Here is a 13,553-nt window from a genome sequence, read left to right as displayed (position 1 = left end):
GTAATTAAAATGCAAGTTGCTTAGAAAAATGTATATAAATGCCATAATATATTATTTCTAATTATACATAAGCAGATTATCAAGAATGGGTTACTGATCTTAAAAGTCCTTTTCTCAACTTTCATATGGTGGGCCAGATATGCAGAGAATCCCTTCCCGGTGAAGAACATTTGAAAAGGCACAATACTGTGTTAATGACTTTAACCAGCAGTGTAGGAGATAAAACAGAATGCTGGCAAGATGATAAAATACAGTTCCACTGGGACAGCCCTGGAGCCAAAGTTTATTCTGAAAGCAACTAATGTCATAATGGCCCATAATCTGGATTTCATTTAATACAGTATTCAAAAAATAGGAAAGAATGCTGGGACCCCAAGCAAGGCAGGAGGTCAGTTTGAGGGACCTAATATGAAGTTGGTGATATCTCGTATGTGTGAACTAAGCAAATACCTACTCCACAGAAGGCATTTTGCCTATCTCACCTGAGGCTATGAGTAAAAGAACAAAAAATGGAGTGCTGGCATGAGGAGAGATAAATGGAATAGAATAGAGAGCCCAGAAGTAAAACCTTACATTTTATACAACTGATTTTCAGTAAGGGTGCCAGGAACACCCAATTTGGAAAGGACAGTCTTTTCAACAACTGATGCAGGGAAACAAGATCTCTACACGGAAACAATGACGTTGGATTCTTACCTTGTACCATAAATAAAAATAAACTTGAAATAGGTCAAAGACCTAAATTAAAAAGCTAGAATTACAAAACTCTTAAACCAGGGGGCAATCTTCATGACCTTGGATTTGGCAAGGGTTTCATAACTATGACACCAAAATAACAGGCAACAAAAGAAAAAATAAATATATTGGAATTCATCACAATTACAAACCATCAAAGGACAAGACAGGGAAAAGACCACCCAGAGAATGGGAAAAAATATTTGAAAATCATAGATCAAATAACCAGAATATATTTTAAAAACTCCTATAACACAACAATAGAGAAAAAAAGAATCCCAGTGTTAAAATGGGCGAGAGACTTGAATCAATATGTCTCTAATGTAAACATACGTATAGCCAATAACCAGTGAAAAGATCCTCAGTATCATTAGTCATTAGAGAAAAATGCAAATTAAAATCACACTGAGAAGCTACCTGACACCCAGAAGGGCATTTCTACCATCAACCCAACAGAAAGTGTTGGCTAGGTTATAGAGAAACTGAAAACGTACATTGCTGGAGGGAAGGCAAAATAGTACAGCCACCGTGGAAAAGAGTTGCGTGGTTTCAGAAAACATTAAGCACAGGACTTGCATATGAATGCTAATTGAATAAGCCAGACAAAAAAGGACAACCATTGTATGTTGCCACCTGTACGGGTCATCTGGAAGAAGAAAATTCATAGAAACAGAAAGAATAGAAGACACAGGGGGACTGGAGAGTATTTGCTTAATGTGTGGAGAGTTTCTGTCTGGGATGATAAAAACTTCTGTACAATAAACAGTGATGACGGTAGCACAACACTGTGAATGTATTTAAAACTTAAAAATAGTTAAAGTGGTAAATTTTATGTTTTATATTTTATCACAGTGATTAATATGGATGAAAAATAATAAAGAGTGGAGAGATGCAACCATAAATGTAATTAGCGATTCGAACAGATCTGAGGAAATTACCCATAATACATCATGGATAATAACAGAATATCATGATCAGTATCACGCCAAATATGTTGATACTGAGGTGAAATGGATAAATTCCACTCCCCCCCCAAAAAAAAAATACAAATGGCCAAAGTGACTCAAGAAGAAATAAAAAACCTGAATAGTTTTATAAATGTGAAAGAAATAGAATCGGCAGTAAAAAAATCCAAACCTAAGCAAAACAAAAACAAACAAAAACATAACAGCCTTACCATTGTACCAAACACGCAAAGAACCAATTATTTTAATTTGGTACAACTTTTCAAGAGAACAGAGTAAGACAAATACTCCCTAACTCATTTATTGAGGCTAATATACCCTGGGTATCAAAACTAGAAAAAAAAAATGAAAGAAAATAAAATTACACATAAATTTTACTCATGTACATAAACAGAAAATAAATAAATGAAAGGCATGAATAACACAAAAGGTGGAATGAGAGGGAATTCACTTTCTCTACTGCTCTGCACCTATGACCTCATGAGAGCTCCATATGATCGGTTAGCAGGAAAAAAGAAGACTCGGGTCCTGGTTTACAAGTCCCGCATGATATACAGGCATCTCCCAGAAGTGAACTGTAGTTCCGTAGCACTGCAGTCCCATGGTGAAACTTCCCTGAAAGACAGTGGTGAAGGGAAATCCTCCCAATCAGAAAACCATTCAACCGTGCGCCTAGTTGTTCCTTTGATTTGAAAGGACAAATTATATACTGATTCATGGGCTATGGCCAATGGTTGGCTAAATAAATGGGAAAGGACATGGAAGGAACATGATTAGAAAATTCATGAGAAGGAAATTTGGCAAAGAGGCAAGTAGATAAGATTTCTCTGAACAAGAAAAAAAGTGAAGATATCGGAGTCCCATGAGAATACTCATGGGCAACCTCAGCAAAGGAGAATTTTAATGATCAATGGATACTATCAGCCTTTTGCCCCAGTCACCCTGTCATCATTCAATGGGCCCATGAACCCAGTGGCCATGGTGGGAGGGGTGGAGGATACGCAGGACCCAGTAACATGGATTTCCACTAACCAGTGCCATCGTTGTTACAACCCCTGCTGAGTGCCTATCTGTTGGCAGCAAAATCAACACTGAGCTTCCAAAATGGCACCACTCCCCAAGGTGACCAGTCATTTCCCTTGCAACACGTTGATTATATCAGACCACTTCCATCACGAAAATGAAAGGATATGGTTCTTACTAGAATAGACATTTCCTCTGAATATGGATTTGCTGTCCCTACACACAATGCCACTGCCAAAACTACCATCTGTGGACGAACAGAATGCCTGTCTGTTGTCATGGTATTCCATACAGCATTGTTTGTGACCAAAAAACTCACTTCACAGCAAAAGCAGTGGCGCACTGGGCCCATGCTCATACAGTTCACTACTCTGAACATGTTCCCCACCATCATGAAGTAGCTGGTTTGACAGAATGGTGGAATGGCCTTTTGAAGATCCAGTTACAGTGCCAGCTACGTGACAATATCTTGTAGAGCTGGGGCCAGGGTCTCCAGAACATTTATATATCCTGTGAATCAACATCCCATATATGGTGCTGTTTTCACCCACAAACTGGACTCACAAATCCAGGAATCAAGGGGTGGAATGGTAGTGGCAGCACTCATTATCACCCCTGAAGACCCACTAGCAAAATTTTGCTTCTAGTTCCCATGACCTTATGATTTGCTGGCCTACAAGTCTTCTGGAGAGGGAGGAATGCTTTCACATTTATTCCACTGACACAACAATTATTCCATTGAAATAAGACTTAAGACTGCCATTCAGTCACTTCAGATTGCTCATGCTTCTGAATCAACAAGCAAAGAGGGAGTTACTGTGCTGGCTGGGGTGAGTGATGTTGACTACCAAGTGGAGACTGGACTGGTCTGCCACAGTGGAGGTAAGGACATGTCTGGAGTACAGGAGATCCCTTAAGCCACCTCTTAGTGTTACCATGCCCTGTGATTAAAGTCAATGGAAAACTACAGCAACCCAATCCAGGAAAGACTATTAATGGCCCAGATCCTTTGGGAATGAAGGTTTGGGTCATTCCACCAGACAAAAAGCCACAACCAGCTGAGGCGGTAGCTGAAGGCTAAGGGAATACAGAAGGGGTAGTGGCAAAAAGGTAGTTACTAATACCAACTATCCACATGACCAGTGACAAAAGCAAGTGTTGCAATCATCATGAATATGTCCTCCTTATTTTGTTATGAATATGTTTGTGTGTGTGTGTGTGTGTGTGTGTGAGGTAAATATTGTTGTTTCCCTCTCTTATTCCCTTATCATGTAACATAAAATGTATTGAATTAATAGCATAATATTTATTAATTTTACATCACAGAATTTAAGTTAGGGATATTAAGAAGAAGTGTAGGGGCACCTGGGTGGCTCAGTTGGTTAAGTGTCTGACTTTGGCTCAGGTCATGATCTCACGGTCCATGAGTTCAAGCCCCGTGTCGGGCTCTGTGCTGACAGCTCAGAGCCTGGAGCCTGTTTCAGATTCTGTGTCTCCCTCTCTCTCTGACCCTCCCCCATTCATGCTCTGTCTCTCTCTGTCTCAAACGTAAATAAATGTTAAAAAAAATTAAAAAAAAAAAAAGAAGAAGAAGTGTAAACATCACTTAAGGACTTAACCTCATCTTCTGGGAAACGGGTAATGCATTTTCAGTTGTACACTGGATAATCGTATGACGTTAGGCAAAATTATGACCTTGTTATTGCCTTTATTTGGAGATTAAGAATAGTTTAAAGAGATGTAAATGGGTGCCGAGTGGACATGGGTGATGGTTAATTTTATGCCTTAACCTTATTGGGCTGTGGGGTGCCCAAGTATTTGATTAAGCATTAACCTGGGGGTGCCTGGGTGGCTCAGTTGGTTAAACATCCAACTCTTGATTTTGGCTCAGGTCATGATTTCATGGTTCATGAGATCAAGCCCTGTGTGGAGCTCTGCACTCTTAGAATTCTCTCTCTCCTTCTCTGCCCCTCCCCTGCGTGCATGCTCTCTCTTTCAAAATATACAAACATTAAAAAAAAAACAACAACAAAACAATCTGGATAAGTCTGTGAAAGTATTTCTTTCTTTCTTTCTTTCTTTCTTTCTTTCTTTCTTTCTTTCTTTCTTTCTTTCTTTCTTTCTTTCTTTCTTTTGTAAGTCTATGTATATTGAAAGAGAGTCAGAGAGAATGTGGGAGGGGCAGAGAGAGAGATGGAGAGAAATAAAGAGAATCCCAACCAGGCTCCATATCACCAGCACGGAGCCCAATGTGAGGCTTGAATTCACCAATGATGAAATCATGACCTGAGCTGAAACCAAGAGCCAGACACTTAACCAACTGAGCCACTCAGGCATCCTGTGTGAAAGTATTCTTTTTTTTAAGTTTATTTTTATTTATTTTTTGAGAGAGATACAGAGAGCAAGTGAGGGATGGGCAGAGAGGGAGGGAGACAGAATCCCAAGCAGGCTCCGCACCATTAGCACAGAGACCGATGTGGGCCTCGAACTCATGAACCGTGAGATCATGACTTGAGCAGAAGTGAAAAGATAAACACTTAATCAAATGAGCCACGCAGGCACCCCTGAAAGTACTTCTAAATGAGATTAATTGAGTAAGGCAAATTGCCCTCTCCAATATGGGTGGAACAAAAGAACAAAAGGCAGAGTAAGGGAGAAATAGTCCCTCTGCCTACCTTCAAGCTAGGACATCAGTATTCCACACTGCCTTTGAACTCAGACTGGGACTTACACCATCAGCTCTATGGCTTTTCAGGTTTTCATACTGTTTATTCCCGTCTCCATTTTTGTTTTTAAATTTCACAATGTACATCTTTGTACCTTGTATTTCATTAACAACTTATTGTAACTGTATTTTTACTACTTAACGTTTTTAGCCTTCACACTAGATGTATAAATGATTTACTCAACACCATTAAAACATCTGAGTACTATGAATTTAACCAGTGGAGTCTGTACGTTCATTTATTTTCCAGTTACTACTTAGCATCCTTTCATTTCAGTTTCAAGGAGTCCCTTAACATTTCTTATAAGGCTAGTCTAGTGGTTATGAACTCCTTCAGCTTTTGCTAGTCTATGAAAATCTGTATTTCTCCTCCAATTCATAAGGACAACTTTGTCAGGTAGACTATTCTTGGCTGCCAATTGTTTGCTTCCAGCGCTTTGAATATATCATGCCACTCTCTTCTGGACTACAAAGTTTCTGCTGAAAAATCTGCTGACAGTCTTGCGGGGGAGGAGTCCTTCATATGTAACAAGCTGGTTTTCTCTTGTTGCTTTTAAGATTTTCTCCTTGTCTTTAACCTTTGACACTTTAATTATATGTGTCTCAGTGTGGATCTCTTTGGATTCATCTGATTTGGAACTCTGTGAGAATCCTGAATCTGGAAGCCTGTTTCTTTCCCCTGGTTATGGAAATTTTCAGTCATTATTTCTTCAAATAAGCTGTCTATCCCCTTTCTCTCTCTCTCCTCCTTCTGAGACCCTTATAATGCAAATATTGGTCCACTTGATGGTGTCTTTAAGTCCCTTAAACTATCTTTACTCTTTTTAATTCTTTTTTTTGCAACTCTCATTGGACGAATTCCACTGTTCTGTCTTCAATTCACTGATCCTTTCTTTGGTTTCATCTAGTCTGCTGTTAAACCCCTCTTTTGAAATTTTCAGTTCAGTTATTGTATTCTTCAACTCTGTGATTTCTGTTTGGTATTTTTTTACATTTTCTCTTTGTCAAAATTTTCACTGTATTTATGCATTGTTCTCCTGATTTCAGTGAGCATCTTTATGACCATTATTTTGGACTCTTTATCAGGTAAATCACTTACCTCACTTTCTTGAGTTTTATCTTATATTTTTGTTTGGAACATATCTGTTCCTCATTTCCTTCACTCTCTGTGTTGATTTATGTGCATTAGATAAAACAGCCACCTCTTCCAGTCTTTTTTTTATGAAAAAAAATTTTTATGGCACAAGAACAGACACTCAGATCAACGGAACAGAATAGAGAACCCAGAAATGGACCCACAAACGTATGGCCAACTAATCTTCAACAAAGCAGAAAAGAATATCCAATGGAATAAAGACAGTCTCTTCAGCAAGTGGTGCTGGGAAAACTGGACAGCGACATGCAGAAGAATGAACCTGAACCACTTTCTTACACCATACACAAAAATAAACTCAAAATGGATGAAAGACCTAAATGTATGACAGAAAGCCATCAAAATTCTCGAGGAGAAAGCAGGCAAAAACCTCTTTGATCTTGGCCGCAGCAACTTCTTACTCAACACGTCTCCAGAGGCAAAGGAAACAAAAGCAAAAACTAACTACTGGGACCTCATCAAAATAAAAAGCTTCTGCACAGCAAAGGAAACAGTCAGCAAAACTAAAAGGCAACCGACAGAATGGGAGAAGATATTTGCAAATGACATATCAGATAAAGGGTTAGTATCCAAAATCTATAAAGAACTTATGAAATTCAACATCCAAAAAACAAATAATCCTGTGAAGAAATGGGCAAAAGACATGAATAGACACTTCTCCAAAGAAGACATCCAGATGGCCAACCGACACATGAAAATATGCTCAACATCATTCATCATTAGGGACATACAAATCAAAACCACAAGGAGATACCACCTCACACCTGTCAGAATGGCTAATATTAAAAACGCAGGCAACAACAGATGTTGGCAAGGATGCAGAGAAAGAGGATCTCTTTGGCACTGCTGGTGGGAATGCAAACTGGTGCAGCCACTCTGGAAAATAGTATGGAGGTTCCTCAAAAAATTAAAAATAAAACTACCCTACGACCCAGCAATTGCACTACTAGGTATTTATCCATGGGATACAGGTGTGCTGTTTTGAAGGGACACATGTGCCCCAATGTTTATAGCAGCACTATCGACAACAGCCAAAGTATGGAAAAAGCCCATCTGTGGAGAGGTTCATTAATCAGCCCCTAGATATGTGCCAACTTAGCCTGACCTTTAATTGATAGTTTTTAAGATATGCAATAGGCCTCTTTCAGGAAAGACTGGGAGGTGGGCATTTCTAACTGCTGTCTCTGTGCTGACCCCCGGGGGGAAAAGCCAATTAAAAACTTACTTTTGGGGTGGCCCGCTGGCACCAAAGCCAGTGTGTCCTCTAGGTGGCAGTCACAAAAGTTAGATTAGCAGATGTGTGCATGAGGTCCTTTCATGGAGACACTGAACCATAGTAGGGCAGAGGGAATCCTGCAGACCTATGCTAAGTTAGAAGCCTGACCTTCAGGCTTCAGTTTTTTCCGCCAAGGTTTATTGAGAAGTAATTGACATATATCACTGTGTAAGTTCAAGGTGTCTGATTTACACATATTGTGAAACAATTACTGCAATAGATTCAGTTAACATCCATCATCTCATATATATACAAAAGAGGAAAGAAAAATTTTTTCTTTGTGATGAGAACTTTAGAAACTACTGTTAACAACTTTCTTCCAGAACACACAGCAGCGTCAGCTATGATCATCATATTGTACGTTACATCCCTAGTAGTGATTTATCTTACAACTGGATGTTTGTACCATGACCACCTTCCTCCAATTCCCCTGCCCCTCACCCCCTACCTCTGGAAATTATAAATTTTATCCCTTTTTCTATGATTTGGTGGGGTTTTCGTTTTTGTTTCTGCTTTAGATTCCACATATGTATGTGATCACATGATATTTGTCTCTCCATCTGACTTATTTCACTTAGCATAATGCATTTGAGGCCCACCCATGTTGTCACAAGTGGCAGCATTTTCTAATTTTTTATGGTTCAATAATATTCCAATGTAACCACAAAAGGCCCCGAATAGCCAAAGTAATTTTGAAGAAGAAGACCAAAGCAGGAGGCATCACAATCCCAGACTTTAGCCTCTACTACAAAGCTGTCATCATCAAGACAGCATGGTATTGGCATAAAAACAGACACATAGACCAATGGAATAGAATAGAAACCCCAGAACTAGACCCACAAACGTATGGCCAACTCATCTTTGACAAAGCAGGAAAGAACATCCAATGGAAAAAAGACAGTCTCTTTAACAAATGGTGCTGGGAGAACTGGACAGCAACATGCAGAAGATTGAAACTAGACCACTTTCTCACACCATTCACAAAAATAAACTCAAAATGGATAAAGGACCTGAATGTGAGACAGGAAACCATCAAAACCTTAGAGGAGAAAGCAGGAAAAGACCTCTCTGACCTCAGCCGTAGCAATCTCTTACTCGGCACATCCCCAAAGGCAAGGGAATTAAAAGCAAAAGTGAATTACTGGGACCTTATGAAGATAAAAAGCTTCTGCACAGCAAAGGAAACAACCAACAAAACTAAAAGGCAACCAACGGAATGGGAAAAGATATTTGCAAATGACACATCGGACAAAGGGCTAGTATCCAAAATCTATAAAGAGCTCATCAAACTCCACACCCGAAAAACAAATAACCCAGTGAAGAAATGGGCAGAAAACATGAATAGACACTTCTCTAAAGAAGACATCCGGATGGCCAACAGGCACATGAAAAGATGTTCAACGTCGCTCCTTATCAGGGAAATACAAATCAAAACCACACTCAGATACCACCTCACGCCAGTCAGAGTGGCCAAAATGAAGAAATCAGGAGACTATAGATGCTGGAGAGGATGTGGAGAAACAGGAACCCTCTTGCACTGTTGGTGGGAATGCAAATTGGTGCAGTCGCTCTGGAAAGCAGTGTGGAGGTTCCTCAGAAAATTAAAAATAGACCTACCCTATGACCCAGCAATTGCACTGCTAGGAATTTATCCAAGGGATACAGGAGTACTGATGCATAGGGGCACCTGTACCCCAATGTTTATAGCGGCACTCTCAACAATAGCCAAATTATGGAAAGAGCCTAAATGTCCATCAACTGATGAATGGATAAAGAAATTGTGGTTTATATACACAATGGAATACTACGTGGCAATGAGAAAAAATGAAATATGGCCTTTTGTAGCAACATGGATGGAACTGGAGAGTGTGATGCTAAGTGAAATAAGCCATACAGAGAAAGACAGATACCATATGGTTTCACTCTTATGTGGATCCTGAGAAACATAACAGAAACCCATGGGGGAGGGGAAGGAAAAAAAAAAAAAAAAAAAAAAGAGGTTAGAGTGGGAGAGAGCCAAAGCATAAGAGACTGTTAAAAACTGAGAACAAACTGAGGGTTGATGGGGGGTGGGAGGGAGGGCAGGGTGGGTGATGGGTATTGAGGAGGGCACCTTTTGGGATGAGCACTGGGTGTTGTATGGAAACCAATTTGACAGTAAATTTCATATATTAAAAAATAAAAAAAAAAAAAGGTAAAAAAAAAAAATAATAATATTCCAATGTGTGTGTATACCTATACATATATGTGTATACATGCATGTATGTATCTATTTATCTATATGTTTATTGATTCATCCATCGATGGACAGGTTGTTTCCATGTCTTGGCCATTTTACATAATGCTGTCATGAACATGGTGAAGGTATTTTTCAAGTTAGTGTTTCTGTTTCCTCAGGATATATATATATATATTATATATCTGTAAGTGGAATTACTGAGTCAAATGGCATTTCTCTTTTTAATTTCTTGAGGAACCTTCTTAATGTTTTCCATAGTGGCTATAACGATTTGAAACCCCAACACCAAGGCACAAGTGTTCCCATTTTCTCCACATCCATACCGCACTTGTTGTCTTTTTTCATGATGGCCATTCTAACAGGCATGAGGTGATACCTCATTGAAGTTTTGATTTCCATTTCCTTAGTGATAGTAACATTGAAGATGCTCAGTGCCTGCGGTGCCTGTGGACCATCTGTATATCTTCTTTATATATTTATTTAGTTTTTTTTAATGTTTATTTACTTATTTTGAGAGACAGCATGAGTGGGGGTGGGGGGAGAGGCACAGAGGCAGAGAGGAGATGGAGAATCCCAAGCAGGCTCTGCACCGTTAGAGCAGAGCCCAGTGAGAGGCTCAATCTCACAAACTGTGAGATCATGACCTGAGCCAAAATCAAGAGTTGGACGCTCAACCAACTGAGCCACCCAGGCGCCCCATATATATCTTCTTTAGATAAATGTCTGTTCAGGTCCTTTGCCCATTTAAGGTAATATTTGTTTTTTTGGATGTTGAGTTATAGGAGCGCTTTATATACTTTGCATATTAACCCCTTATCAGATACATGATTTGCAAAAAAAAAAATTTTTTTTCCATTGCACAAGCTGTCATTTCTTTTGCTGAATGGAAGTTTTTTTGTTTGTTTGTTTGCTATACATCCAACTTGGGGTTTTTTTTACTTTGCTGTCTGTGCTTTAGGTGTGATTTCCAAAAACTCATTACCAAGACTCATGTCAAAAAGCTTTTTGACTGTTTTAAGAGTTTCAGGTCTTACATTATGTCCACAAGCCACTTAGAGATAATTTTTGTGAGTGGTGTAAGACAGGGGTCAAGTGTCATTCTTTTAACGTGTATATCCAGTTTTCCCAGTGCCGCTTATTGAAGAGATCGCCTTTTTTCCATTGAGTATTCTTGGCTCCCTTGTCAAATATTAGTTGGCCGGATAAGCTTGGCTGCAGGCTGCAGCTTTTAAGAATGCAAATGGGCACCTTTCAAGGAAAGGCTGGGAGACAGGCATTCCTGTCTGCTGCCTCTGAGCTGAGCCCTGGTGGGGGACAGCCAAGGTAAGTCCCTGGGACACTTGGCAATCCTGCCATGAACTGTTCCTTTCTTTGCTATCGTCTTGTGGACTCAGTGGACAAAACCCCATTGGCTTTCAGAGTTAGGTGTTGTGGGAGCTTGTCTTTCAGGTGAAAGTCCTAAAAGTTGGGGCACTGGGTAATGGGTCCAAATATTCTGCTGCTTAGAGAGAAAGAAGCTAGGAGTTCTGAGTTCCTACCTGATTGTATGTCACGGTGCCAGGATGGAGTTTATGGTGAGTATATCTTACCCTTTCCTATTTCAAATTGAATTCTTTTTTTTTTTTTTTTTTTTTTTTTTTTTTTTTTTTTTTTGGTCATTTGCTTGATACATAGGAATTGCTTAGCTCGTTTCTGGACTTGTTCAAAGGGAATTTTTCTGTGTATGGTTGTAGACTTGGTGTGTTGATGGAAGGAGGTTAGTTTAGGAGGCTCCTAGGTCACCACCTTGGGCTGGAATCTTGGAATTCTCAGGCTTTCTACTGAAACTAAAATTTACACCACTGGCTTTTCCGTAGCTCATGTCTGTGGACTCAGACTGTAACTTACACCATCAGCTCTCCTGCTCCTGAGCTACTTGGACGTGGACTAGAACTATACCAATGGCACTCCTGGGTCTCTAGCTTGGTGACTGCAGACCTTAGGACTTTTCAGCTTCCATAATTGTGTAGTCAATTCCCTCATAATACATCATTTTGATACAAATACACTTTTGCTGAAAACAGGAAAATATACCCAGCAAGGCAAGAGTGAAACATAAATCTATTAATGATAATAATAATTAACTACTTAAATTTTAATAGAGAAAAACCATATAAGCATCTCACTAGATACAGGAAAATAACTCAACAACCAATCATGACCAGAATTTTAGTAAACGTGGGTTAAAAGGCATTTTCTTTGATCTGATTGGGAGAATCTACCCAAAAATGTATGGGAAACAATATACTCAGACACATTCATCCTCTTTGAAGTTCAGACCAGTAAAAAGACTCCTCGTATCCTACTTTTATACAGCTTTCCCCTGCGTTTCAAAAGGTCACAATACACCACTCTGCTTTTACAAAAGACCTAATTAGTACCCATTTGTGCTAAGAGAAATCCAAAGAAGATCTTTGAGTTCATGCCAAAAGGTAAAAAAGTAAAAAATCGTGTTCAGCATTTGGTTTGCAGCAGCTGTCACACAGGCAGTGCCCACCCCAAGCGGCGAGAGTGAGGCCATCAAGCTCTTTCCCGGGGAGCTATACTTGGCCTCTCAGCATGGAGCTGCCTAGCTTGGAACTGTGTCCACGAGCATCTGTGCTTTATCTGGACTTATTTTGTATGTTCATTAGTAAGATGTGTTCTGAGGCATTAGAAAAGCCTAAGTGAGGTTATTTTTGGGGTCTGGGAACACTAAAAAAGTTTTCCATATGAATTAATGGTAATTGCGTCTCACTTTAGTCCACTTTGGCTTAGGAAGGTTTCAGGGGAACGCTCTATTTTTGGATAGTGGGGTGAAACTCGTAACACTTAAGATCATAGCCAGAACATTAAGACAAGAAAAGGTTTAAACCACATACAGATTGCAAAAGAATAAACTAAATCACTCTATTCACACATAATGTGAGTATCGACGCAGAAACCAAAACGAATTGGAAGACAAGTTATTTGAATTGATAAAGGAAGTTATTGAACATGTTTTCCAGTAATAAGATGAAGCCACAAATATCATCACCACCAAGGCAAAATGAACTCCTAAGAACAGACAGCAGATGGTGTTTACCAGAGGTTAGGGGTGAGGGAAATGGGGAGATGTTGCTCAAAGCGTATAAACTTCTAGTTACAAGATGAATAAGTTCTAATCAAAGCATAGTGATTATAGTTAATAACATTGTATTTTACACTCAAAAGTTGCCAAGAGAGTAAATCTTAAATGCTCTCACCACAAAAGAGAGGTAATTATGTGATGTAATGGAGTTGTTAGCTAAAGGTAAGGTGGTAATCATTTTGCAATAAATAAGTGTATCAGGTCAGCATGTTGTGTCCCTGAAACTTACACATTATATGTCATTACATCTCGATAAAGCTAGGGAAAAAAGCAAAGGTAGGAAACACAA

The 13,553-nt window shown here is 39.3% G+C and overlaps 1 protein-coding gene across 4 annotated transcripts in view; it reads right to left on the bottom strand.

The window, feature by feature from the left end:
- Nucleotides 1-13,553, bottom strand: part of SUPT3H (SPT3 homolog, SAGA and STAGA complex component) — a 543,233-nt gene that overhangs the window by 258,377 nt on the left and 271,303 nt on the right. The window lies entirely within an intron of this gene.

The sequence above is a fragment of the Panthera pardus genome, unplaced genomic scaffold, assembly GCF_024362965.1.
Source record: "Panthera pardus isolate Hobbes unplaced genomic scaffold, ASM2436296v1 HiC_scaffold_17, whole genome shotgun sequence".
Classification (NCBI taxonomy): domain Eukaryota; kingdom Metazoa; phylum Chordata; class Mammalia; order Carnivora; family Felidae; genus Panthera; species Panthera pardus.
The sequence above is the reverse complement of the archived record's forward strand: the minus strand, read 5'-3'. Positions and strand labels throughout refer to the sequence as shown.